Raw genomic sequence first — 25,415 nt, 5'->3', positions numbered from 1 at the left:
GAGACAGACAAACGGAGTGGAGATCTGGAAGACTGACCAGAAAAAAAACAAGGAGGACACCAACTCATAATTCATCTCTCCCTCTCCCGCAGCAGAAGAATTGAACATTCTGAGTTTTGAGTTGCACCACTGAGGTTGTACAAGTCTCTCTCTGTAAAACTTGTATTATTATGTCAATAAAACGATTTGTTTGAAAAGTTTGAAGCTTCATTTCCCAAGGTATTTTCTGAATCGGGCTGCATTGGTTCCGAAGGCCGGCTCTGCTTTCGCAGAGCTTGACTGTCGGGAGGCCTCGCAGGTCAAAATGTGTCGACTGGTTTCAAAGCACCAACTCAGATTGGGGCGTATGGGACATGTGGCCCAGGAAGAGTGGTGGTAGCAGAGCATACTTAGCAGTTTAAGTGGCTGAAAGTGAATGTTAGATTAAGGAAATACCGCAGGAAAATTATAATGAAATTGAAGGGGGAAAGTAAAGGAGAGCTATTGATTGTGGAAGGAAGAAAAGTCTGCGTTATGTTTCGGTTTGGAGCCGAAGTTGCTGCGGCCAGAATGCAGATTATTAATCACTATACGAGCACGGCACCACACATCAACAACTGGAGCTCTGCAAAGTATCGCATGGCACTGCTTAGGAAACATGGATTTTTGATGAAGAGTCCAAAATCAGCACCGCCAGAAATACAGAAGCGGTGAAATTCAACGGAGGCCTCGCAGCCACTGGAGCCTTCATCCAGAATGGGAACTGGTGCAGGCACAGTTACATTTAAAAGAATTGTAGCCATTTCACACGAGAAGAAACTCACCCCTGGAGATTCTATAAAAATAGGCCCCGCTGGGAATCGAACCCAGGATCTCCTGTTTACTAGATAGACGCTTTGACCAGCTAAGCCACGGGACCGAATGCTGGCACAATTTCTCGCCCCCACTCACTGATGTCTATCAGCTTCCGGTCACTGTCTTCTGGACTCTCAGGCCGTTTCTTATTTCTCCAGCTCTCTTGTCCATTCCGCCATATGTCCCATTGCTCTCTGTATCTCCCGCATAATTTATCTCAGTGTCAATCTGTGAGGTGATTCTGAATGATTACCCTATGTTTGTGTCTTATCTATATATGTAAATCGGTACTTCTGTCTGTCATTCTGTCTGTCATTCTGTCATCGCCTGTGCGTCTGTCGGGCTATGCGCTCAAAAGTTACAGGGCGTACCTACGCGCGCGTTACCTCCAAAGAAAGCTTACGTTTCAGAGACAGTTTTAAGCGTATTTACTTTTCAGTCGGACGAAAAGTGTTCGCGCCTTATGCAAAAAACCTTCAGCAAAAAACCTTCAAAATTAAACTCATTATCTGCTAGCATTGATTGACTGACATCAAGGTTCAACCAATCCTGTTCCGTCACGATTGACCAATCCTACAGTACGGTCCCCTGATGGTTTGCCAATCGGTGTGTGTGTGGGCGGGACTATTCGTTTTCATCTCGGGGATGTGGCAGCCATTCTTTCACTCAGCTTCCAGCTCAAATGACTTCAGCTTCCAGCTATAACGACTTTCAAAGTTAGTATCTCTTTTAAAAATAACATAAGATTTACCAAAAACGTTTTATAAGTACTTTCACTTTCATTTTTCAACCTTTTAAAAGGTAGACATACAGGGACACAGACAGGGCCCTAAGCATGCCACTCGATTTAAAATGTTGCCCAGCACCAGATTCACAAAGGGACACAGACAGGGCCCCAAAGCCATAAGAAGTTTCACTTTCATTTTGCAAGCTTTTAAAAGGTAGACAGACAGGGACACACACAGGGCCCTAAAGCCTGCCACTCGATTTCAAATGTTGCCCAGCACCAGATTCACAAAGGGACACAGACAGTGCCCCAAAGCCTGGCACTCGATTTAAGCCGCCTGCCCCAAAACAGCCCCGGCAACGCCGGGCTCCCCAGCAAGTATGAAATAAATGGGGGGATCAGACAACTCTTCCTCTGACACTGGGGAACAAATAAGCCAACAGTTATACCACGATATTGTTTGCTGTGATGCAGCAAATACAATATTCCAGCTTAAAAGTTTCAGTTTCAATTCTGTGCAAAAGAAACTGTGACTCCAACGTGTTTCCAATAGCCTGCCTTTTAATCTGACGTCACAATCGCCACCATTACACCTCAAGGTGATTCATAACTAATAAGCAGAGAAGTCAAGCACTGAAAGGGAATTTGTAGAAAGGGTTGTGAGACTGTGGAATGCACTGGTCCAGCAAGCAGCAGATTTAAAACAAGGTTTAAAAACCGGCAGCCTGTGGGAGGAAGGGGGCAGAGAGGCAAGAGAGACACAGGAAAGATCAACTTGGAAACTATTGGCCCCGAATCTACTTTAAATCCCCCCACTGTATTTAAACCCATTTAATGTCAGATTCACAAATTGATGCATGTGAGCAATATAGGACATTTATCGCTGTCTCTGGTCGAAAATAACTGCTTTATTATTTGATCCCACCCGCTGCGTTTAGGCTCTACCCTGAATATTTATCTCCGACCTAGAATCAGTTTGTAATCTGGAGACAAGGTTTCTGCAGCCGGCGGGCAGGGAGCAGAGGCTGTGGCTGATCTGTGTCATGTGGGAGCAGAACACAATGTTTCTGCTGTTTATTTTCATTACCCTGCAGAATATTCCATACTGTTCTCAACATCTTACATACCGTTAAATATCGGAAGTTTTCTTTTATTGTAATGATCGCTGCGATTCTTCTGGACTTGCTGAATTTGCAGCAAATTAAATATCACGAAACCGTCATCGCCAACAATAAACAGGGTCAGCGATTTGAGAATTTAGTATCTTGGAGCCGACATTTTCGCGGCTGCGATGGCCGAGTGGTTAAGGCGTTGGACTTGAAATCCAATGGGATTTCCCCGCGCAGGTTGAGAGCCCTGCTCGCAGCGGGCTCTCTCATTATGATAATTAACTACTTCAAATAATTTAGTTTCTTCAATCTGCTCCCTCTTGGAGGATTTTGGAATTTTCAATGCCGGTTTTAAGGAAACTAAAGGATTGCCGAGACAACTGGATCACTTACTTCAAGAACGTTTGCTGACCGAATTCCAAAAGTTATCTGCAGATTGTCTGGAAGCTCCAGATAAGGAGGCCTCGACAGTCTCTGAGGTACCTTCCCATACACTCGCTGCTGTCCGGTAGCATCAGTCTGTGTAACCATGGGAGATAGAGAATGGAAAGTCACTGGAAGGCATGTTTCTGTCAGCAGCAATGTTACAAGAGCAGCCATTCTAAAGTGAAAAGCAGAACACATTCCAGGAGACAGGCCAGGAGACAGACAAACGGAGTGGAGATCTGGAAGACTGACCAGATAAAAAACAAGGAGGACACCAACTCATAATTCATCTCTCCCTCTCCCGAAGCAGAAGAATTGAACATTCTGAGTTCTGAGTTGCACCACTGAGGTTGTACAAGTCTGTCTCTGTAAAACTTGTATTATTATGTCAATAAAACGATTTGTTTGAAAAGTTTGAAGCTTCATTTCCCAAGGAATTTTCTGAATCGGGCTGCATTGGTTCCGAAGGCCGGCTCTGCTTTCGCAGAGCTTGACTGTCGGGAGGTCCCGCAGGTCGAAATGTATCGACTGGTTTCAAAGCACCAACTCAGATTGGGGCGTATGGGACATGTGGCCCAGGAAGAGTGGTGGTAGCAGAGCACACTTAGCAGTTTAAGTGGCTGAAAGTGAATGTTAGATTAAGGAAATACCGCAGGAAAACTATAATGAAATTGAAGGGGGAAAGTAAAGGAGAGCTATTGATTGTGGAAGGAAGAAAAGTCTGCGTTATGTTTCGGTTTGGAGCCGAAGTTGCTGCGGCCAGAATGCAGATTATTAATCACTGTACGAGCACGGCACCACACATCAACAACTGGAGCTCTGCAAAGTATCGCATGGCACTGCTTAGGAAACATGGATTTTTGGTGAAGAGTCCAAAATCAGCACCGCCAGAAATACAGAAGCGGTGAAATTCAACGGAGGCCTCGCAGCCACTGGAGCCTTCATCCAGAATGGGAACTGGTGCAGGCACAGTCACATTTAAAAGAATTGTAGCCTTTTCACACGAGAAGAAACTCACCCCTGGAGATTCTATAAAAATTGGCCCCGCTGGGAATCGAACTCAGGATCTCCTATTTACCAGACAGACGCTTTGACCAGCTAAGCCACGGGACCGAATGCTGGCACAATTTCTCGCCCCCACTCACTGATGTCTATCAGCTTCCGGTCACTGTCTTCTGGACTCTCAGGCCGTTTCTTATTTCTCCAGCTCTCTTGTCCATTCCGCCATATGTCCCATAGCTCTCTGTATCTCCCGCTTAATTTAGCTCAGTGTCAATCTGTGAGGTGATTCTGAATGATTACCCTATGTTTGTGTCTTATATGAAATAAATGGGGGGATCAGACAACTCTTCCTCTGACACTGGGGAACAAATAAGCCAACAATTATAACACGATATTGTTTACTGTGATGCAGCAAATACAATATTCCATCTCAAAAGTTTCAGTTTCAATTCTGTGCAAAAGAAACTGTGACTCCAACGTGTTTCCAATAGCCTGCCTTTTAATCTGACGTCACAAACGCCACCATTGCACCTCAAGGTGATTCATAACTAATAAACAGAGAAGTCAAGCACTGAAAGGGTATTTGTAGAAAGGGCTGTGAGACTGTGGAACGCACTGGCCCAGCAAGCAGCAGATTTAAAACAAGGTTTAAAAACCGGCAGCCTTTGGGAGGAAGGGGGCAGAGAGGCAAGAGAGACACAGGAAAGATCAACTTGGAAACTATTGGCCCCGAATCTACTTTAAATCCCCCCACTGTATTTCAACCCATTTAATGTGAGATTCACAAATTGATGAATGTGAGCAATATAGGACATTTATCGCTGTCTCTGGCCTAAAATAACTGCTTTATTATTTGATCCCACCCGGTGTGTTTAGGCCCTGCCCTGAATATTTATCTCCGACCTAGAATCAGTTTGTAATCTGGAGGCAAGGTTTCTGCAGCCGCCGGGCAGGGAGCAGAGGCTGTGGCTGATCTGTGTCATGTGGGAGCAGAACACAATGTTTCTGCTGTTTATTTTCATTACCCTGCAGAGTATTCCATACAGTTCTCAACATCTTACATACCGTTAAATATCGGAAGTTTTCTTTTATTGTAATGATCGCTGCGATTCTTCTGGACTTGCTGAATTTGCAGCAAATTAAATATCACGAAACCGTCATCGCCAACAATAAACAGGGTCAGCGATTTGAGAATTTAATATCTTGGAACCGACGTTGCAGCGGCTGCGATGGCCGAGTGGTTAAGGCGTTGGACTTGAAATCCAATGGAGTTTCCACGCGCAGGTTCGAGCCCTGCTCGCAGCGGGGTTTCTCATTATGATAATTAATTACTTCGAATAAATTATTTTGTTCAATCTGCTCACTCTGGGAGGATTTTGGAATTTTCATTGCCGGTTTTAAGGAAACTAAAGGATTGCCGAGACAACTGGATCACTTACTTCAAGAAGGTTTGCTGACCGAATTCCAAAAGTTTTCTGCAGATTGTCTGGAAGCTCCAGATAACGAGGCCTCGACAGTCTGTGAGGTACCTTCACATACACTCGGTGCTGTCCGGTAGCATCAGCCTGTGTAACCATGGGAGAGAGATAATGGAAAGTCACTGGAAGGCTTGTTTCTGTCAGCAGCAATGGTACAAGAGCAGCCATTCTAAAGTGAAAAGCAGAACACATTCCAGGAGACAGGCCAGGAGACAGACAAACGGAGTGGAGATCTGGAGGACTGACCAGAAAAACAACAAGGAGGACACTTACACATAACTCATCTCTCCCTCTCCCGAATCAGAAGAATTGAACATTCTTAGTTTTGCGTTGCACAACTGAGGTTGTACAAGTCTCTCTCGGTAAAACTTGTATTATTATGTCAATAAAACGATTTGTTTGAAAAGTTTGAAGCTTCATTTCCCGAGGAATTTTCTTTTATCATCGGGCTGCATTGGCTCCGAAGGCCGGCCCTGCTTTCGCAGAGCTTGACTGTCGAGAGGTCCCGCAGGTCTAAATGTATCGACTGGTATCAAAGCACCTACTCAGATTGGGGTGTATGGGACATGTGGCCCAGGAAGAGCGGTGGCAGCAGAGCACACTTAGCAGTTTAAGTGGATGAAAGTGAATGTTAGATTTAGGAAATAGCGCAGGTAAATTACAATCAAGTTGAAGGGGGTAATTAAAGCAGGGCTATTAATTGTGGAAGGAAGAAAAGTCTGCGTTATGTTTCGGTTTGGAGCCGAAGTTGCTGCGGCCAGAATGCAGAGCATTAATCACTATACGAGCACGGCACCACACATCAACAACTGGAGCTCTACAAAGTATCGCATGGCACTGCTTGGGAAACATGGATTTTTGGTGAAGAGTCCAAAATCAGATCCGCCAGAAATACTGAAGCGGTGAAATTCGACCCAGGCCTCGCAGCGACTGGAGCCTTAATCCAGAATGGGAACTGGTGCAGACACAGTTACATTTAAAAGAATTGTAGCCTTTTCACACGAGAAGAAACTCACCCCTGGAGATTCATTAAAGAAAGGTCCCGCTGGGAATCGAACCCAGGATCTCCTCTTCAATTAGACAGACGCTTTGACCAGCTAAGACACGGGGTAGACTGCTGACACAACATCTCGCCACCACTCACTGATGTCTATCAGTTTCCGGTCACTGTCTTCTGGACTCTCAGGCCGTTTCTTATTTCTCCAGCTCTCTTGTCCATTTCGCCATGTGTCCCATTGCTGTCTGTATCTCCCGCTTAATTTATCTCAGTGTCAATCTGTGAGGTGATTCTGAATGTTTGTGTCTTATATGAAATAAATGGGGGGATCAGACAACTCTTCCTCTGACACTGGGGAACAAATAAGCCAACAGTTATAACACGATTTTGTTTATTGTGCTGCAGCAAATACAATATTCCATCTTAAAAGTTTCAGTTTCAATTCTGTGCAAAAAAACTGTGACTCCAACGTGTTTCCAATAGGCTGCCTTTTAATCTGACGTCACAAATGCCACCATTGCACCTCAAGGTGATTCATAACTAATAAACAGAGAAGTCAAGCACTGAAAGGGTATTTGTAGAAAGGGTTGTGAGACTGTGGAATGCATTGGCCGAGCAAGCAGCAGATTTAAAACAAGATTTAAAAACCGGCAGCCTGTGGGAGGAAGGCGGCAGAGAGGCAAGCGAGACACAGGAAAGATCAACTTGGAAACTATTGGCCTCGAATCTACTGTAAATACCCCCACTGTATTTAAACCCATTTAATGTCAGATTCACACATTGATGCATGTGAGCAATATAGGACATTTATCGCTGCCTCTGGTCTAAAATAAATGCTTTATTATTTGATCCCACCCGCTGTGTTTAGGCTCTACCCTGAATATTGATCTCCGACCTAGAATCAGTTTGTAATCTGGAGACAATGTTTCTGCAGCCGGCGGGCAGGGAGCAGAGGCTGTGGCTGATCTGTGTCATGTGGGAGCAGAAGTACGACGCCAACGTTAAAAAGGGGCTCACGAGGGACCTTTCGCAAATTTCAATCTACAATCCCTCAAGCGAGATTCATACCCATTCACTGAAGTGTCACTCTGTCTGGAATACAGACCGAATCAACTGATTATCAAATGTATATTCAAATAGGTTTGTCATGTATTGTCCATTGCATTTTGACTGATTCAGGTAAGCAGAGTATTGGAGACAGCAGTTTTGCATTCCCAATACCAATGCTCTGTCACGCGTGCCCGCAGTTCCATTTCCATTCCAAACCGTCTTTTTACTGTCAATGATTTGCCCGGAATGTGCTTGGAGAAGTGTTAGAATCGCAGTACAGCCCTTCTCAATGTCGCTTCCTCTAAATTTCCGCTGATGATTTTCACCAGTGTAAGATTCATCAGCTTGAGCTACTGTTTAATTTGTTCTCGGCATTAACTGTGCTGATCCTTTAACTTGTCCCACTGCACGTCATCTCCAAATTTGTCGATTGTACCTCGAGGGCACTTTTCATACGTAAATCTGCAACATCTGCCAGAGAACGATTCAGGTTCAGCTGTTCCAAAACAATGAGTCGGTCATATTACCTACACGCTACAGATGTAAACCTCTGCGCTCCTCTGCTTCAATGATATCTTATTACGCAGCGATGGGCAGTTTACGCTCTCTGAGGTTGCAATTGCTGCTTTCCACCAGCAGAGGGCGCTTGGAGAGAGCGGGGCCGGACAGGCGGCCTGAATGTTGCTGATGTCGCGGCCACACTCACTCTGGGAGCTGGGGAACAGCAAACAAACTCATGGGTTTGTTACCGCATCTGAAATGCAGCTCCTAACTGTTGCTATTGACCGAGGCATCGTTGCAGGATCCTGTAATGATCTCTCACACTGTCGGTATCTTTGTAGAGTTTAATTGTGTACAGAACTCTTGTCCATTTCGCCATGTGTCTCATTGCTATCTGTATCTACCGCTTTGTTTATATCTGTGTCAATCTGTGAGGTGATTCTGAATGATTACCCTGTGTTTGTGTCTTACATGAAATAAATGAGGAGATCAGACCATCCTTCCTCTGACACTGGGGAGCTAATGAGCCAGCCTTTATAACAAGATATGTTTTATTGTGATGCAGCAAATACAATAGTCCATCTTGAAAGATTCCGGTTCAATTCTGTGCAAAAGAAACTGTGACCCCAACGTGTTTCCAAATCGCCGCCTTTTAATTTGACGTCAGAAACGCCACCATTGCACCTCAAGGTGCTTCATAACTAATAAACAGAGAAATCAAGCAGTGAAAGGGTATTTGTAAAAAGGCTTGTGGGACTGTGGAATGCTCTGGCCCAGAGAAGCAGAAATAAAACAAGGTTTAAAAACCGTCAGCGTGTGGGAGGAAGGGGAGAGTGAAATAACGAGCCACAGGTAAGATCACCTTAGAAACCATTGGCTCAGAATCTGCTTTAAATCCCCCTACTGTATTGAAACACATTTAATGTCATATTCACACATTGATGCATTGAGATTTAGCGCTGTCTCTGATCTAAAATATCTGCCTTATGTATGTGAAATTCTCATTGCCGAGATTAAACAATCAGTGCAAGGTTAGTGGTTCTTTGGTCTAGGGGTGTGGTTGTCATTTTGGGAATTCACATCAATTAAAATGCAAGAGGTACCGGGTCCAAATTCTGGACGCGCCCCAACATTTTAATAGAACCACTTTCCTCGGCCTGGAGACATTCCACAAATCTTCAAATAATAACTGCCAGAAAAACAGCTTGTGTTCAGTACATCGCAATAAAACGGTAATTTTATTCTTTAAAGCAGGAATTCCGTCCCAGAAGTGCTGAAACTGTGAGGTCAATGTGTAAGTCCGTTTGTTTCCAGAAGCCTGCTCCATATTTTCCACATTGTCAATCTGGGAGCTCGGCAGGACATGCGGTAAAGGGGACTTTATTAAAGGTTGTTTCTACCATTTGGAAACAGAAATACTGAACTAACGAGCCACAGGTAAGATCACCTTAGAAACCATTGGCTCCGAATCTGCTTTAAATTCCCCTACTGTATTTTGTATCAGTCTTTACAGTAGAGGACACTAAAAATATCCCAACACTGGACAAACAGGGGGCAATGGGGGGGGAGGAGCTAAACACGATTAAAATCACTAAGGAGATGGTACTCAGTAAAATAATGGGACTTAAGGCGGATAAATCCCCCGGACCTGATGGCCTACATCCTAGGGTCTTGAGAGAAGTGGCGGTAGGGATTGATGATGTATCGGTGATTATTTTCCAGATCTCCCTGGACTCAGGAAAGGTCCCAGCAGATTAGAAAACTGCTAATGTAACACCCTTATTTAAGAAGGGAAGTAGACAAAAAGCTGGAAACTATAGACCAGTTAGCCTAACATCTGTGGTTGGCAAAATGTTGGAGTCCATTATTAAGGAAACAGTAACAGAGCATTTGCATAAACATAATTTAATAGGACAGAGTCAGCATGGTTTTACGAAGCGGAAGTCATGTTTGAGCAATTTGCTCGAATTCTTTGAGGATGTAACATACAGGGTGGATAAAGGGGAACCAGTGGATGTAGTGTATTTGGAATTCCAAAAGGCACTTGACAAGGTTCCACACAAAAGATTACTGATCAAGATAAAAAAAATCACGGGGTTGGGGGTAATATACTGGCATGGGTGGAAGATTTGCTATCTAACAGAAAACAAAGAGTTGGTATAAATGGTTCGTTCTCGGGCTCGCAATCAGTAACTAGTGGTGTTCCGCAGGGGGCAGTGCTGGGACCCCAACTCTTTACAATCTATATTAACGATTTGGAGGAAGGGACCGAGTGCAACATATCCAAGTTTGCCGACGATACAAAGATGGGAGGGAAAGCATTGAGTGAGGAGGGCATAAAAAACCTGCAAAAGGACGTAGACAGGCTAAGTGAGTTGGCAGAGATTTGGCAGATGCAACATAATGTTGGAAACTGTGAGGTTATGCACTTTGGCCGAAAAAATCAAAGAGCAAGTTATTATCTAAATGGAGAGAAACTGCAAAGTGCTACAGTACAAAGGGATCTGGGGGTCCTGGTGCATGAAACACAAAAAGTTAGTATGCAGGTGCAGCAGGTGATCAGGAAGGCCAATGAAATCTTGGCTTTTATTGCAAGGGGGATGGAGTATAAAAACAGGGAAGTCTTGCTGCAGTTACACAGGGTATTGGTGAGGCCACACCTGGAATACTGCGTGCAGTTTTGGTTTCCATATTTAAGAAAAGATATACTTGCTCTCGAGGCGGTTCAGAGAAGGTTCACTCGGTTGATTCCAGAGATGAGGAGGTTGATGTATGAGGAAAGGTTGAGTAGGTTGGGACTCTACTCATTGGAGTTCAGAAGAATGAGAGGCGATCTTATCGAAACATATAAGATTGTGAGGGGACTTGATCGGGTGGATGCGGTGAGGATGTTTCCACTGATGGGTGCGACTAGAACTAGGGGGCATAATCTTAGAATAAGTTGCTGCCCTTTCAAAACTGAGATGAGGAGAAACTTCTTCACTCAGAGGGTAGTAAATCTATGGAATTTGCCATCCCAGAGAGCTGTGGAAGCTGCAACATTAAATAAATCTAAAATGGAGATAGACATTTTCCTAGCAGATAAGGGAATTAGGGGTTACGGGGAGAGGGCAGGGAAGTGGACGTGAGTCTACATTCAGATCAGCCATGACCCTATTGAATGGCAGAGCAGGCCCGAGGGGCCGTATGGCCTACTCCTGCTCCTATTTCTTATGTATTGAAACACATTTAATGTCATATTCACACACTGATGCATTAGAGCAATGAGATTTAACGCTGTATCTGATCTAAAATATCTGCTTTATGTATGTGAAATTCTCATTGCCGAGATTAAACAATCAGTGCCAGGCCTGCTTTTAACATGGTAAGTGGTGAATTAAATAAAATTAAAACTTTTTTCCACAGGTTTATTATTTTTAAATACTTAAATGAAAGGTAAGTTTATTTTAAGCCGCGTTAAAAACAGTAATTAATTTTTTCAAAATTTTAATTTTTTTTTAAATAGTTATTTTATGTAATTTATAGTTATTTTAAAATTGTGATGTTTTCTAAAAAAATGTTGAAGTTTTAGTTAGGTTTTCGGGCAGATCTCTATTCATTGATTTGACAGGTCTTCCTGTCAAATCTGATAATAAAGATTCCGTGCTACGATTGGCTCTCCATTGCCCACGTGATCCCAGGGGACTCTTCGAACTAATGGCGCCACTGGGACATGCAAGCACTGCGCGCCAGCAGCTGGAGCAGGCCCAGGATCAGAATCCCACGCGGGCCCACAGCACAACGGCAGGCGCGCTAGGTAACTGCAGGTCGGGGGCTTCCACGCACGGGAAGCCTCCGACCCGAATTTCTGGCCCATAGTAGGCCCAGAGATTCGGGTCCCAACGCGTGAGTATGCACGGGGTACTCACGGGTAGATCCGATGGAAGGGCCGATATCTTGCATGCACCGCGCATGCGCGGGAAACCAGCACCACCGATCTTCTGAACGAAGTGGTTCAGAGGTGGAACGCGCGCGCAGGGGAGGCGGCGCGTGCGCTTTGAACATAGTTTTTTTTTACAGGTTTTCACGCAAGGGTAAGCCTGTAGGATTTACACATTTGAAAAGCAGGCGTAAGGCCTGCTTTTTAAACGTAAGTGGTCAATTAATTGAAATGAAAACATTTTTTCCAGAGGTTTATTATTTTTAAATACTTTAAAGTAAGGTAAGTTTATTTTTAGCCCCGTTTTTTTCTAAAATTATTTTTTTCAGAAATTTAAATTATTTTTAAAATAGCTATTTAATGTAATTTAAAGTTTATTTAAAAAGTGTGATGATTTGTTAAAATTTATTTGAAGGTTAACTACTGTTTTGGGGACCGGAGTATTCATAAGTTTGACAGGTCTTTCTGTCAATCTTATGAATGGGCTTTTCCCTCCTCGGATTGGCTGCCCATGGCTCACGTTATCCAAGGGGACGCATCGCACTAACTGTGCCGCTGGAACACGCAAGCACAGCGCGCCGGGAGCTGGACCGGGCCACAGAGAGGAAATCCACGGAGCCCTAAAGCTCAACTGCCGGCGCGCAAGGTAAGTGTAGGTCGGGGGCTTGCACCCACGGGAAGCCCCCGGCCCGAATTTCTGGGACACATAAAGACAAACAATTACAGTACTTTTAGCAATCCATCACCTGTGATGGATGTAAGTATATTTGTGTATGTCCATGTTAGATACAAATGTATTTGTGAGTTGCTATTGTGTTAGATGTAAATGCTTTTGCACCTCTGTTCATTACAAATATATTTAGACATATCTGTATTATTTATTAATGTATTGGGTGGGGGAATCAGTGTAAGTTATAAATCTATTTCTCAGCGCTACAATTGTCCAGGCCGGCCCCTTTCTACGGTCTTATTGCCCCCACGTGGGAGACGGCAGACCACCTGTTACATTCGGATTCAACTTGTGCTTTTATTGATAATTAGAAAATGTGAGGTTTAGAAAGTAATAACTCTGCATCCATCAGCCTCTCTGATACCTCTTTACCGTCCCTTATTCTGTCTGATAGGTCCTGAGTGCACCCTAACCGCTCTAGAACCCCCTGAGCATCTCTTACCCTGTCTGGTAATTCCGCAGTGTCCTTTAGAATGTCTGGTACATCTGGAGCGTCCCTTGCCCTGTCTGGTACATCAAGAGCGTCCCTTGCCCTCTCTGGTACATCGGGAGCGTCCCTTAATCTGTATGATACATCCGGAGCGTCCTTTACCCTGGCTGGTACATCCGGAACGTCCCTTACCCTATCTGATACATCCGGAGCGTCCCTTACACTGTCTGTTACATCAGGAGCATGCCTTACACTGTCTGATCTATCCGGAGCGTCCTTACTCTGTGTGATACATTCGCAGAGTCCTTTACCCTGTTTGGTACATCCGGAGCGTCCCTTACACTGTCTGGTAAATCTGGAGAGTCCCTTAAACTGTCTGGCACATTTGGAGCGACCCTTACCCTGTCTGTTACATCCGTAGCGTCCCTTACCCTGTCTGTTACATCCGGAGCGTCCCTTCCTCTCTTTGTTCCCTACTGAGCGTGCATTATGCATTTTGATAACCAGTTTGCAAAAATTGCATATTTCACATTTCACGCTTCATCCGCAGCCATGTACTGCTTCCCATCGCTCACGCTCCTCAACTGTCTAGGGAAAAGCGCCAACTAGCAGCTAAAAAAAAAAACAGTTCTTCAGTTAATCTCCCCAGTTCACTTCATTCACCAAGGAGTTTACTTGTATAATCGGGCTGCTTTGGTTCCAAAGGCCGAACCTGCATTCCTACAGCTTGTCTGTCGAGCGGTCCCTCAGGTCTAAAGGTATCGACTTGAGTTTGGGGCGAATGGGACATGTGCCCCAGGAATAGCGGTGGGTGCAAAGCACACTTAGCGGTACGAGTAGGTGAAAGTGAATGTTAGATTAAGGTAATACCACAGGAAAGTTACAACGAAATTGAAGGAGGAAAGTAAAGGAGGGCTATTGATTGTGGAAGGAAGAAAAACCTGTATTATGACTCGGATTCGAAGCGAAGTTGCTGCGGCCACAACGCAGAGTACGAACAACTATACGATCACGGTGCCACATATCAGCAACTGTTTGCGGTTTCCTGCCCCATTGCAAAATGAGCCTGAATTTGATGTTAACTCTGTGTATCGTCATCATACCAGTTCCAGTCCTAACCTCATCTTTCTGCAGATTTATTAAAATGTATTTGATGGAAACTCTCTAACATATAATAAAATCGCCCATTTAAACGCTGAGTTAAAACGGGCGTTTTAATGTTGAGGGAAATATTTACAGGAACAGAACAACTCCTGCAGCAATAGAAATCGAGTCAGTGCCCAGCTCTGCTGTTCGGGGCAATCCTCGCCACCTCGTGTTTCATTTTCACATCGATGGGAAAACTGAGAGCGAACTCCAATCTACACGGGCTTTACACTGGTTAAGAGAAAGACAACAAAGAGTAGGGATAAACGGGTCTTTTTCAGGATGGCAGGCTGTAACTAGTGTGGTCACTCAATGATCGTGCTTGGGCCCCAGCTATTCACAATCTATATCAATGATTTAGATGAGGGGACTAAATGTAACATTTCCAAATTTGCTCAAGATACAATGCTAGGTGGCAGTGTCAGTTGTGAAGAGGATGTGAAGAGGCTTCAAGGGAATCTGGACAGGCTCAGTGACTGGGCGAGAACATGGCAGATGGAATATGATGTGGATAAATGTGAAGTTATCCACTTTGGTAGAAAAAGCAGGAAGGCAGAGTATTTCCTGAATGGTGAGAAATTGAGGAATGCAGATGCTCAAAGGGACATGGGTGTCCTTTTATATGAGTCACTGAAAGTGAATGCGTAGGTGCAGCAAGCCATTCGGTTGGCAAATGGTATGCTGGCCTTCATTACAAGAGGATTTGTGTATAGGAGTAAAGAAGTCTTACTCCAAGTATATAGGGCATTGGTGAGGCCACACCTGGAGTACTGTGTACAATTTTGGTCTCCTTTCCGAAGGAAGGATATACTTGCCATAGAGGGGGTGCAACGAAGGTTCACGAGATTGATTACTGGGATAGCGGGACTGTCCTATGAGAAGAGATTGAGTAAACTAGACCTCTATTCTCTTGAATTCAGAAGAATGAGAGGGGATCTCATTGAAGCATACAGAATTATTTCAGAGCTTGATAAAGTGGATGCTGGGTGGATGATTCCCTAGGCTGGGGAGTCTAGAACCAGTGGCCACCGTCTCAGGATAAAGGATAGGCCATTCAGGACTGAGATGAGAAGACACTTCTTCACACAGAGGGTGGTGAATATTTGGAATTCTCTACCCCAGAGGGCTGTGGAGGCTCAGTCATTGGGTATATTCAAAATAGAAGTCGATAGATTTCTGACGAGTAAGGGCATCAAGGGATAGGGCGATAGGGCCGGTGAATGGAGTTGAGGCAGAACATCAGCCCTGATCTCATTGAATGGCTGAGCAGGCTCGAAGGGCCGAATGGCCTACTCCTGCTCCAATTTCTTATGTTCTTATGTTCTTACACCGTTTGAAATATTAACTGAAAAAGCAAATGACGAGGGAGCTGGCAGAAAGGGTTAACTTTATCCTTTGGAAATGAATTTAATTTCAAACTTTTATCTATCTTAGACCAGCGCAGTTTACTCATTCGCACCAAGTCTGTACATTTTATTTCTGTAAAACTTTATTCCTGCTGCCGCTCTTCATAAAGAACACAGGGCCTTGCGCCACGGGCATTCAAAGACATTTCAACTCTTTCCATGTATCCTATATTTGTTTCAATCACACATTTCAACAGAACTCTTAAGATTAAGACGGAACACTTCCGATCTAACTGCACCATAACAGCGGGCCAATAGTTCACAGTTAAACCCCCATTGGCAGCTTGGTAGCGCTGCCCGTCGCTCACGCACTGCAAGAGTTTTCGGAAAAGTGCCAACCAGCATCAAAACAAAACCCAGTTCTTCAGTTAACAAGATATCACAAGATTCTCCAATGAAATTTCGTGAACAATTCGGCCGCTGTTCTTCTAAAGTCCAGTCATGCTTTTGCAGCGCTTATCTGTCAAGCGGTCAAACAGATCTAAATGTATCGACTGGTTGTACACTGGTGCAAATGGAGCATGTGCCCCAATGAACAGCGGTGGTAGCAGAGAGAACTTAACCACGTAAGCACATGAAGTGAATGTTAGATTAAGGTAATACGGCAGGCAAGTGACAATGAAATGGAAGGAGTGAAGTAAAGAATTGCTACTGATTGTGGAAGAAGAAAAAGCTGGGAGAAGAGGCGGGTTTGAATTATGGAGTATCAGGCTCAGGCATGTGAGAGTGCGGGGTTTTAAATGAGTAAATAGGTTTTCACCTCCAAAAAAACATCTTTTTTCATGTGGAAAGATTTGATTTATCAGTCTGTTCCATTAGCAGGTGCCGCAGAGGACAGCAGATATAAAGCGAGCTGTGATGTGATTTAAATTTGAACCGAGGTTACTGCGGCCACAATGCAGGGCACTAACCATGATATGATCACAGCACCACACGTCAGCTTCGCGTATTTTTTCTGACCACAGCATAGTTGCACACAGCACGGATATTTTTGCTGTTAAATATGAATAAAATGTGCCGTATGTTTGCAGCGGTTGAGGTTTCTGTCCTGTTACTGTCATAGGAGCAGAGAAATAGGAGGAGGCCATTTAGGACCTCGAGGCTGCTCCGCTATTCAATTAGATCGTGGCAGATATGTATCTTAACTCCATCTACCTGCGATGATTCCATAATCCTTCACATCCTCGCCGAACATAAATTTATCGATCTCATTTTGAAATTGTCAATTGACCCCAGCCTGACCAGTTGTTTTGGGAATAGAATTCCAGATTTCCACTGCCATCTGTGTGAAGAAGAGATTCCTTACATCATCCCTGAACGGGGGAGCTCTAACTTTACTGCTTCGCACCATTGTGCTGGACCCTCCTACCAGAGGAAATAGATTCCCTCTCTCTTGCACCTATGTGTTTGCAGTTCTGACCGAAGTCACACTCCAGAACATTAACTGTCCTTCTGATCCTGTCCCTCTAATTTGGATTTTGAGCCCATGCCTCTTTCCCTGATAATTCTTTGCGCCCTGCCCCTGCAATTTGATTTGTTGTAGATCACTGGCAGCAGGCGGCAGAAGCGACAGGAGCTGGTGGGGGGTTGAAAATCTTCATGTGTCACAAAGTCAGAATGTGTGAAGCGGTGTTTCAGAATATGACTACATATGGAATAAAATCTAAATGTTTAAGACACAACTGGATTTCAGGAACCCGTCTCACTCCAGATCATAAGGCCTCCTGTTGCTACTTTTACATCACATGTATGTCTCAATAAATGGAATCCCCTCACAATAAACACTCTCACCTTTCACAGTTTAGCGGACGAGATTCTCGGAGCGATGTGTGTGATCCTCTCATTTATGCGTTTGTACAAATTTCGGGAAAAGACGGAGTTGGAAATAATTTACAGGGAAATCATTTAAACTTATCTTCAAGGCTCGCGTCACCCACAGAGAAGCACAAACTCACGGATTCAGAGCTGTAATATACAGTAGGCTCCATGGCGCATTGGATAGCGCCTTGGACGTCTAGTTAATTATTGGAATAAAACATTCAAAAGTGGTGGGTTCAAGTCCCATCAAAGTCGTTGTTTAGTCAGGTGTTTGGTGACGACAATTTGCAGCAACACCACAACTCGTTCACTGATGTCCTTCAAGAGATTCGCGTGCAAAGTTAAAGTACATGGGATTGGGGGTAATGTACTGACTTGGATAGAGAACTGGTTGGCAGACAGTAAGCAAAGATTTGGAAAAACCGGGTCTTTTTCCGTGTGGCAGGCAATGACTAGTTGGGTACTGCAGGGATCGGTGCTAGGACCCCAGCTATTCACAATATATATTAATGATCTAGATGAGTGAGCTAGATGTAATATCTCCAAGTTTGCAGACGACACAAAGCAAGGTGGGCATGTGTGTTCTGAGGAGGATGCAGAGAAACTCCAGTATGATTTGGACAGGTTGGGTGATTGGGCAGATGCATGGCAGCTGCAGTATAATGTGGATAAATGCGAGGTTATCCACTCTGGTGGAAAAAACAGAAATACAGGTTATAATCTGAACGGCAATAGATTGGGACAAGGGGAAGTGCAGCGATATCTGGGTGCTTTGTGCAACAGTCGCTGAAGGTAAGCATGCAGGTGCAGCAGGCCGTTAAGAAGGCAAATGGTATGTTGGCCTTGAGAGCGAGAGGTTTCGAGTACAGGAGCAAGGATGTCTTGCTGCAATTGTACAGGGCCTTGATGAGACCACACCTTGAGTATTGTGTGCAGTTTTGGTCACTTTATCTGAGGAAGGATCTTCTAGCCATGGAGCGAATGCAGCGAAGATTCACCAGACTGATACCTGGGAAGGCAGGAATGATGTACGAAGAGAGAGTGGGTCGACGAGGCTTATATTCGCTAGAATTTAGAAGAATGAGAGGGGATCTCATTGAAGCTTGTTAAATTCTAGCAGGACTGGACAGACTAGATGCAGGAATGATGTTCCCGATGGCGGGGGTCCAGAAACAGGGGTCATAGTCTAAGGATAAAGGGTAAGCCATTTAGGACTGAGATGAGGAGGAATTTCTTCACCCAGAGAATGGTGAACCTGTAGAATTCTGTAACACAGAAGGCAGTTGAGGACAATTCATTAAATATTTTCAAAGAGTTAGATATATTTCTTAAGGCCAAAGGGATTAAGGGATATGCGGAGAAAGCATGGACAAGGTACTGAATTTGGATGATCTGCCACGATCTCATTAAATGGCGGAACAGGCTCGAGGGGCCGAATGGCCAACTCCTGCTCCTATCTTCTATGTTTCTATATTTCAAGAACTGGGAATCGCCAATGAGGCCGCTTGAATTGTGATTAATTAACATGTCAGCTTCAATCTGCGCACCTCCTGGCAACATTTTCTTTACTCCACGTGTGTTGTGTGGACAAACCCTGTGCATTCTGTCCTCTGGAGCTCAAACATTCTCTGGAGAAAAGACAATCCGACCTTCTGGAACGGTACAAAGACATCATTTGAGCCTGGGAATCTCTCCCATATCAATCACTGAAACCCTCCGAGCGTGAATCAAACCCCAAGTCCAACGAGCCGCTGGAAACGAAGCCGTAAGATTTCGCTATCACCCACTGCTGATCAGCCATCGTTTCAGAGCGCTTCTGTCCATCCAATCCGCTTTCTTACACAATGTTCAACAATATCAAGCGGTTCACTAAATATTCCAAGTCAACAATATTAGTCTCAATTCACCAGATTCGGCTGGAAAGTGCGAATTTTACTTTTCTGAATTACTTTCCTTGCCGTCTCAGTCATTATTTATTTCTTTACTCTTTTCTGCTGGTGTTGCAGGTTCGGGGCAATTCCATCCGGGGAAATATTTTTTTCCAATGAATGACACAAAGCGCAATTTGCTGTGAGGCCGAAATAGCTCAGTTGGGAGAGCGTTAGACTGAAAAAGATCTAAAGGTTCCTGATTCATTCTCTGGTTTTGGCAGTTTTATGGTATTTCCTGTCACTTTCTTTGGTCTGAATCTCGAACTGAATGATTTACTCTGAAATTCTTTATCCGGAACTGAAGGGTTGGGTTTGAATCAATAAAGAAAAAAAGACTTGCATTTCTATTTTGCATTTCATGACCACCGGACCAATCAAAGCACTTTACAGAAGTGGAGTCACTGTTGTAATGTCGGAAACGCGACAGCCATTGCGCACAGCAAGCTCCCACAAACAGCAATGGGGCAATGACCAGATCATCTGTTTTTGTTATGATGGTTGAGTGACATCCAGAGTGGGACATATTTATATCCTCTGTATTTAGTTTTTATTTCTCGATCTACTTCTGCCATTGTCTCTGGTTTTTTCTCTCTCGGTACCGGGTGAACATTTGATTTGATGCATTTGTCCTAAACTGATGCCTTTTGCACATCTCGGGCGGTCCGACACGCTCTGTCTGTCTGTTAATGCTTGTGACCATTAACGGGAACAGGCCGCCAGTTAAACGTTTATCAGCAAACCGAAGAAACACAAATAAACAAACAGATGTGTTACTCCACCCCAGTGCAAAGGTGCAATGGATGTTATTGAAAATAAATTCCCCTGACATTCTGTATTTTTTTGTAAAGGCGTTATTAACACCGCCTCTAACCAACTGAGCTGACGGACAGAAAGACTCACCTCGAATGGGTGCGAGCCCCAGGCTGGGCGGTTTGTGTTTCACTTCTCACACTGGGTGACAGAGTTACTGTACCAACAATGAATACATCACATCCCCTAAACATTGTTCCGATATAAAATAAAAATTGCTAAATAAAAACTGAATGTGTAACTGGGAAGTAACAGAAAAAGAGCAAAATTCTGAAAAACACTGAGTTTCCCAGCTTGCAAACTGTTCCGTTTTATCAATTTAGGTGCGGTTTCTGTAACTGCGCATGATTTTGAACACGCAGCTTTCATGAACTGGCTTCAGACTGCGATACCATTGCGCCACAGTGAACGGAGTAAAGTTGGGATCTATAGGAGTGAGATCAGTGCGGACTGTGGCTCAGGCTTTCCGAGTGCGAGAGGTGGAAGCAGCAACAGCCAGACCGCCTCAACAACAGCGCAGGATCCCCGCCCTCTAATTCAGCGATTCACCCTGTCTCTGAACACGTCATCTGACTTGCCGATAATAAACGGAGCAGAGGTTTCCATCGTGTTGTGATTATCACGTTCACCTCTACACGCGAAATGTCTCTGGTTCGATCCCGGGTGGAAACATTATTTGGAACTTGCTCCAGAAGAACCTCCAGGAGCGAAGAATGAAGCCATTGTTTTCGGTCACCATCACGAACTCTGTTCCCTAGCCATTGACTCCATCCCTCTCCCAAATAATTTTTTGAGGCTGAACATCACTGTTCGCAACCTTGGTGTCATAATTGACCTTGAAATGAGCTTCTGACCACATATCCGCGGTATAACGATGGCCACCTACTTCCACCTCTGTAACATCGCCTGTATACACCCCTTGTTTTGCTCATGCGCTGCTGAAACCCTCATCCATGTCTTTGTTACCTCTAGACTTGACTATACCAACGCATTCCTGGCTGGCCTCCAAAATTCCACCCTACATAAACTTGAGATCATCCAAAACTCGGCTGCCCGTGTCCAAACTCGCTCCAAGTCCCGTTCGCCCATCACTCCTGTGCTCGCTGACCTACATTGGCTCCCGGTTAAGCAGTGCCTCGATTTCATAATTCTCATCCTTGTTTTCAAATCTCTCCAAGGCCTCGCCCCTCCCTATCTCTGTAATCTCCTCCAGCCCCACAACACCCGAGATATCTGCGCTCCTCTAATTCTGCCCTCTTGAGGATCCCTGATTATAATCGCTCAATCTTTGCTGGCTGAGCCTCCTGTTGCCGCCCTAAGCTCTGGAATTCCTTGCCTAAACCTTTCCGCCTCGCTACCCCACCTTCCTCCTTTAAGACGGTTCTTGAAACATATCTCTTTGACCAACTGCCCTAATTTATCCTTGTGTGGATCGGTTTCAAATTTTTTGACTTAAAACACTCCTGTGCAACGCCTTGGGACGTTTTCCTACGTTAAAGGCGCTATGTAAATACAAGTTGTTGTTTTTATTGTTGTTGAGCGCCACCGAGAGCCCGATGTACTCTCCAGATAACGAAACCCCTCGGTCCTACTCTGAAATTGAGCTCAGATTTTGTCGGATGTTTGACGCCAATTATGTGTGTGATACTGTCCATCAGGGCAATGGTAATTGAACATCCTGTATGGACGATCTCGCTCCATCAATGTTGAAGTTCGGCAGTTAAATTAATCTATAATTGTGGATATGGGGTTTGGGCGATTCTCTGTACGCAACTTGCGTCGTTATAATCCTGAACAACGTGTTCAGGTGAATCGTTGTTTGTGTTCAAAATGATGTAGGAAACATGTACAGATAACCCGTGAGTTTACACATCTTCTCCTTTGTGTCAATGGCTTACTCACTGCGTTGAAATCGAATCTAATTCCTGTATATTTTTCTTTGCCTGATAGTTGCTGCTTTAACAGTTAAAACTGACCGCACCTTCCCTCCTGTCAATAAGCAATACTGAAGGGCTCCTTTAAAAGTCTCATGCTTTATTGCACCACCATGTTGTTTAATTGAGGAGCATTGGCTGGGGTTATATGCTAGAATGCAGCAGGAGTTACTCTCATGTATTCACGAGCTGGTGAATTTACCAAAGGCTGCACCAGATTCCTGGTGTCCTAAGCACTGAACATTTTTACCCAACTCCTAATATATAGTCTGTAAAATGAGAACGGATGAAAATACATCACGTGCAGAACACAATATCTTTTTAAAGTTTTGCCTATGACTCGTTAACCATGTGAGTATTTCGCTGAGTCGGAAACAGAAAGTTAGCAGTTGATTAATGGCGATTAAAACAAACTTTTCACACAGTTTATTGAGTTTTGTGTAATTAATAAAATAAACAGTTTTCTGAAAGTTAATTCCTCGACGTGGAATGGAACCATCGTCGCATGGATAAGAGATTTATAGATGAACAGTTGCTGTTCTGGGCTGTTCCTCTCATTATTTAGAGAGCAGCGGTTTCTGAAGTGTAACTTTCGTCTCAAGTACAACAGGTCCCCGGTTCAATCGTCACTTGTAGGCAGAGATCAATAAAATATATGAACAGCCGCGCAGTATTCTCCTTTTCTCTATACAGTTCTGTACACACTCAAACTCTACAGAGACACCGACAGTGTGGAAGATCATTACAGGATCCTGCAGCGCTGCCTCGGTCAATAGCAACAGTTCGGAGCCGCATTTGAGGCCCGGCAACAAACCCATTGTGTTGGTTTACTGTTCCCCAGCTCCTGGAGTGAGTGAGGCCGCGACAGCAGCAACGTTCAGGCCGCCTGTCCGTCCGGTTCCCTCCAAGCGCCCGCTTCAGTGATAGCTTGTTTCGCAGCGATGGGCAGTTTACGCTCTCTGAGGCTGCAATCGCTGCAATTTGGAAACCGCTGCTCTCTAAATAATTGTAGGCACAACTCAGAAGAGAACTGTCATCTATAAATGCTCTTATTCGTGCGACATGGGTTCCATTAACTTTTCGAAAACTGCTAATTTATTAATTAAGCAAAACTCATTAAACTGTGCAAAACGTTTCTGGTAATCGCCAGTAATCAACCGATAGCTTTCTGTTTCGGACTGATCGAAATACACACATGGTTAACGACTCATAGGCAAAACTTTTAAAAAAATGTTGTGTTTTGCATGTGATAAATTTACATCCGTTCTCATTTTATAGACTGCACTTTTAGGAGTTGAGTAAAAATGTTCTATGTTTATGACGCCAGGAATCTGGTGCAGCCTTTGGTAAATTCATCAGCTCGCGAACACATCAGAGTAACTCCTGCTGCACTCTGTCATATAACCCCAGCCAATGCTCCTCAATTAAACAACAGTAACCAGTGCCGCAGCCCCGCGCGCTATTAAGCAATCTGAAAAATTAAGTAAATGAGCATGGATAACTCCAACCCACGGTGCACGTCTCTAGTGGTGCAATCGTTTAGCGTGCCATATTTCTATGAGAGTAGAGGTTCTGGAAATGCCGGCGTTGTGATTTCGAGCCTCACTTGCAGCAGCCAATGCTTTTGCGGTGTGATATTTCTACTGGAGCTGATGGTACAATTGGTGTTTGCGGAAGCTTTCTCCTTATTAGCTGTTTCACGTAGGCACTTAGTTTCCTCAGGCCCACCGTGTTGCAATAACGGATGCGAGTTTTAAAGGAGCCCTTCGGTGTTACTTATTGACAGGACGAAAGTGGAGCCAGTGTTAACTCTTAAAGCAGCAACTATCAGGCAAAGTATAATGTGCAGGAAATAGATTTGATTTCAACGCAGTGACTAAGAATTTGGCACAATCGAGAAGATGTGTAAACTCACGGGTTATCTGTACGAACATACTAATTAGGAGCAGGAGAAGGCCACTCGGCCCCTCGAGCCAGCTCCGCCATTCAATAAGATCATGGCTGATCATCGACATATACTCCACTTTCCTGCGTGATCCCCATATCCATTGATTCCCCTAGTGTCCAAAAACCTATCTATCTCAGCCTTGAATATACTCAAAGACTCAGCATTCACAGCCCTCTGGGGCAGAGAATTCCAAACATTCACAACCCTCTGAGTGAAGAAATTCTTAAGGAAGCTCGGAGCTCTTTGCCTGAGATTTGTCCCACGGATGTGAGAGGATGGATTTACCTTCTTTAACTGAAGAATGACGGAAAGTTTGATACATATTTTAAAAATTGTATTCTTTGTAGTGCGTTTCATGAATCTTCTTTAATTTAAAAGGATTACCGAAATACTTCAGTCAGAATTTAAACTTTGCATTGGCCGGAAATGGAACCCGCATGGTAGGCGAGAATTCTACCTCTGGACCAACAGAGCCTAGTATTCAATTCTGTTGTTACGCTCCTGATTCTTTTAATGAAAGAATAAAACACAAAGCAAAATATTGCAGAGTCTGGAAATGAAATTATTCAGAAAATGTTGTAAACACTCCGCAGGTCCGGGATCATCTGTGGAGATGGAAACACAGGGTTAACGTTTCAGGTCGATGAGCTCTCCTCCGATCTAATGTTTCGCACCAATCATTGAAAAAATTGCAGGTCATTTTATTAAAATTGATATTTCCACGCTCTGGTCTGTGTGGTTTTCAGATAGAGAGTTATTTTGTTGCTTAATTTCACTAATTATAAAACAAAGCTGGGAGTCCAAGCCAGAAACACGTGTTTACTGAACAGGCACTTTAACCAACTGAGCCACGGAATTTTAAGAGAGGTAACTTTTCAGGTCGACGAAGGGTCATTGACCTGAAACGTTAACTCCCTTTCTCTCTCCACAGATGCTGCCTGACCTGCTGAGTATTTCCAGCATTTCCTGTTTTTATTTCAGATTTCCAACATCCGCAGTCTTTTGCTTTTGTGCCAAAGTATTTTTCCTGAGCTAAAGGTATTGCAGTTTTCTCTGGTTGTGTTTATCTTTCATTCTCCATCTATGAGTTGTTTCTGAATCCATGAGTTTGTGCTGCTTTGTGGGTGAGCGGCAGACTTGTAGATATGTCCGGCTCGCGCTCCCAGATTGACAGTGTGGAAAATGTGGAGCAGGCTTCTGTAAACAAGCGGGTTAACAT

General features: G+C 44.1%; 4 non-coding genes across 4 annotated transcripts; 2 read left to right on the top strand and 2 right to left on the bottom strand.

Annotated features, from left to right (window-relative positions):
• Positions 1-824: 824 nt before the first annotated feature.
• On the bottom strand, positions 825-898 carry trnat-agu (transfer RNA threonine (anticodon AGU)). Its single transcript has one exon. It is a non-coding gene; the product is annotated as a tRNA-Thr (tRNA).
• A 1,948-nt stretch (positions 899-2,846) lies between these two features.
• Positions 2,847-2,929, top strand: trnas-uga (transfer RNA serine (anticodon UGA)). Its single transcript has one exon. It is a non-coding gene; the product is annotated as a tRNA-Ser (tRNA).
• A 1,206-nt stretch (positions 2,930-4,135) lies between these two features.
• Positions 4,136-4,209, bottom strand: trnat-ggu (transfer RNA threonine (anticodon GGU)). The gene has a single exon. It is a non-coding gene; the product is annotated as a tRNA-Thr (tRNA).
• Positions 4,210-5,321: 1,112 nt separating this feature from the next.
• trnas-uga (transfer RNA serine (anticodon UGA)) lies at positions 5,322-5,403 on the top strand. The gene has a single exon. It is a non-coding gene; the product is annotated as a tRNA-Ser (tRNA).
• The last annotated feature ends 20,012 nt before the right edge of the window (positions 5,404-25,415 follow it).

The sequence above is a fragment of the Somniosus microcephalus genome, unplaced genomic scaffold (assembly GCF_052327205.1).
Source record: "Somniosus microcephalus isolate GS21.2 unplaced genomic scaffold, FLI_Smic_1.0 unresolved_chr1, whole genome shotgun sequence".
Lineage (NCBI taxonomy): Eukaryota > Metazoa > Chordata > Chondrichthyes > Squaliformes > Somniosidae > Somniosus > Somniosus microcephalus.
Note: the sequence above shows the minus strand (reverse complement) of the source record. Positions and strands in the feature narration are given on the sequence as shown.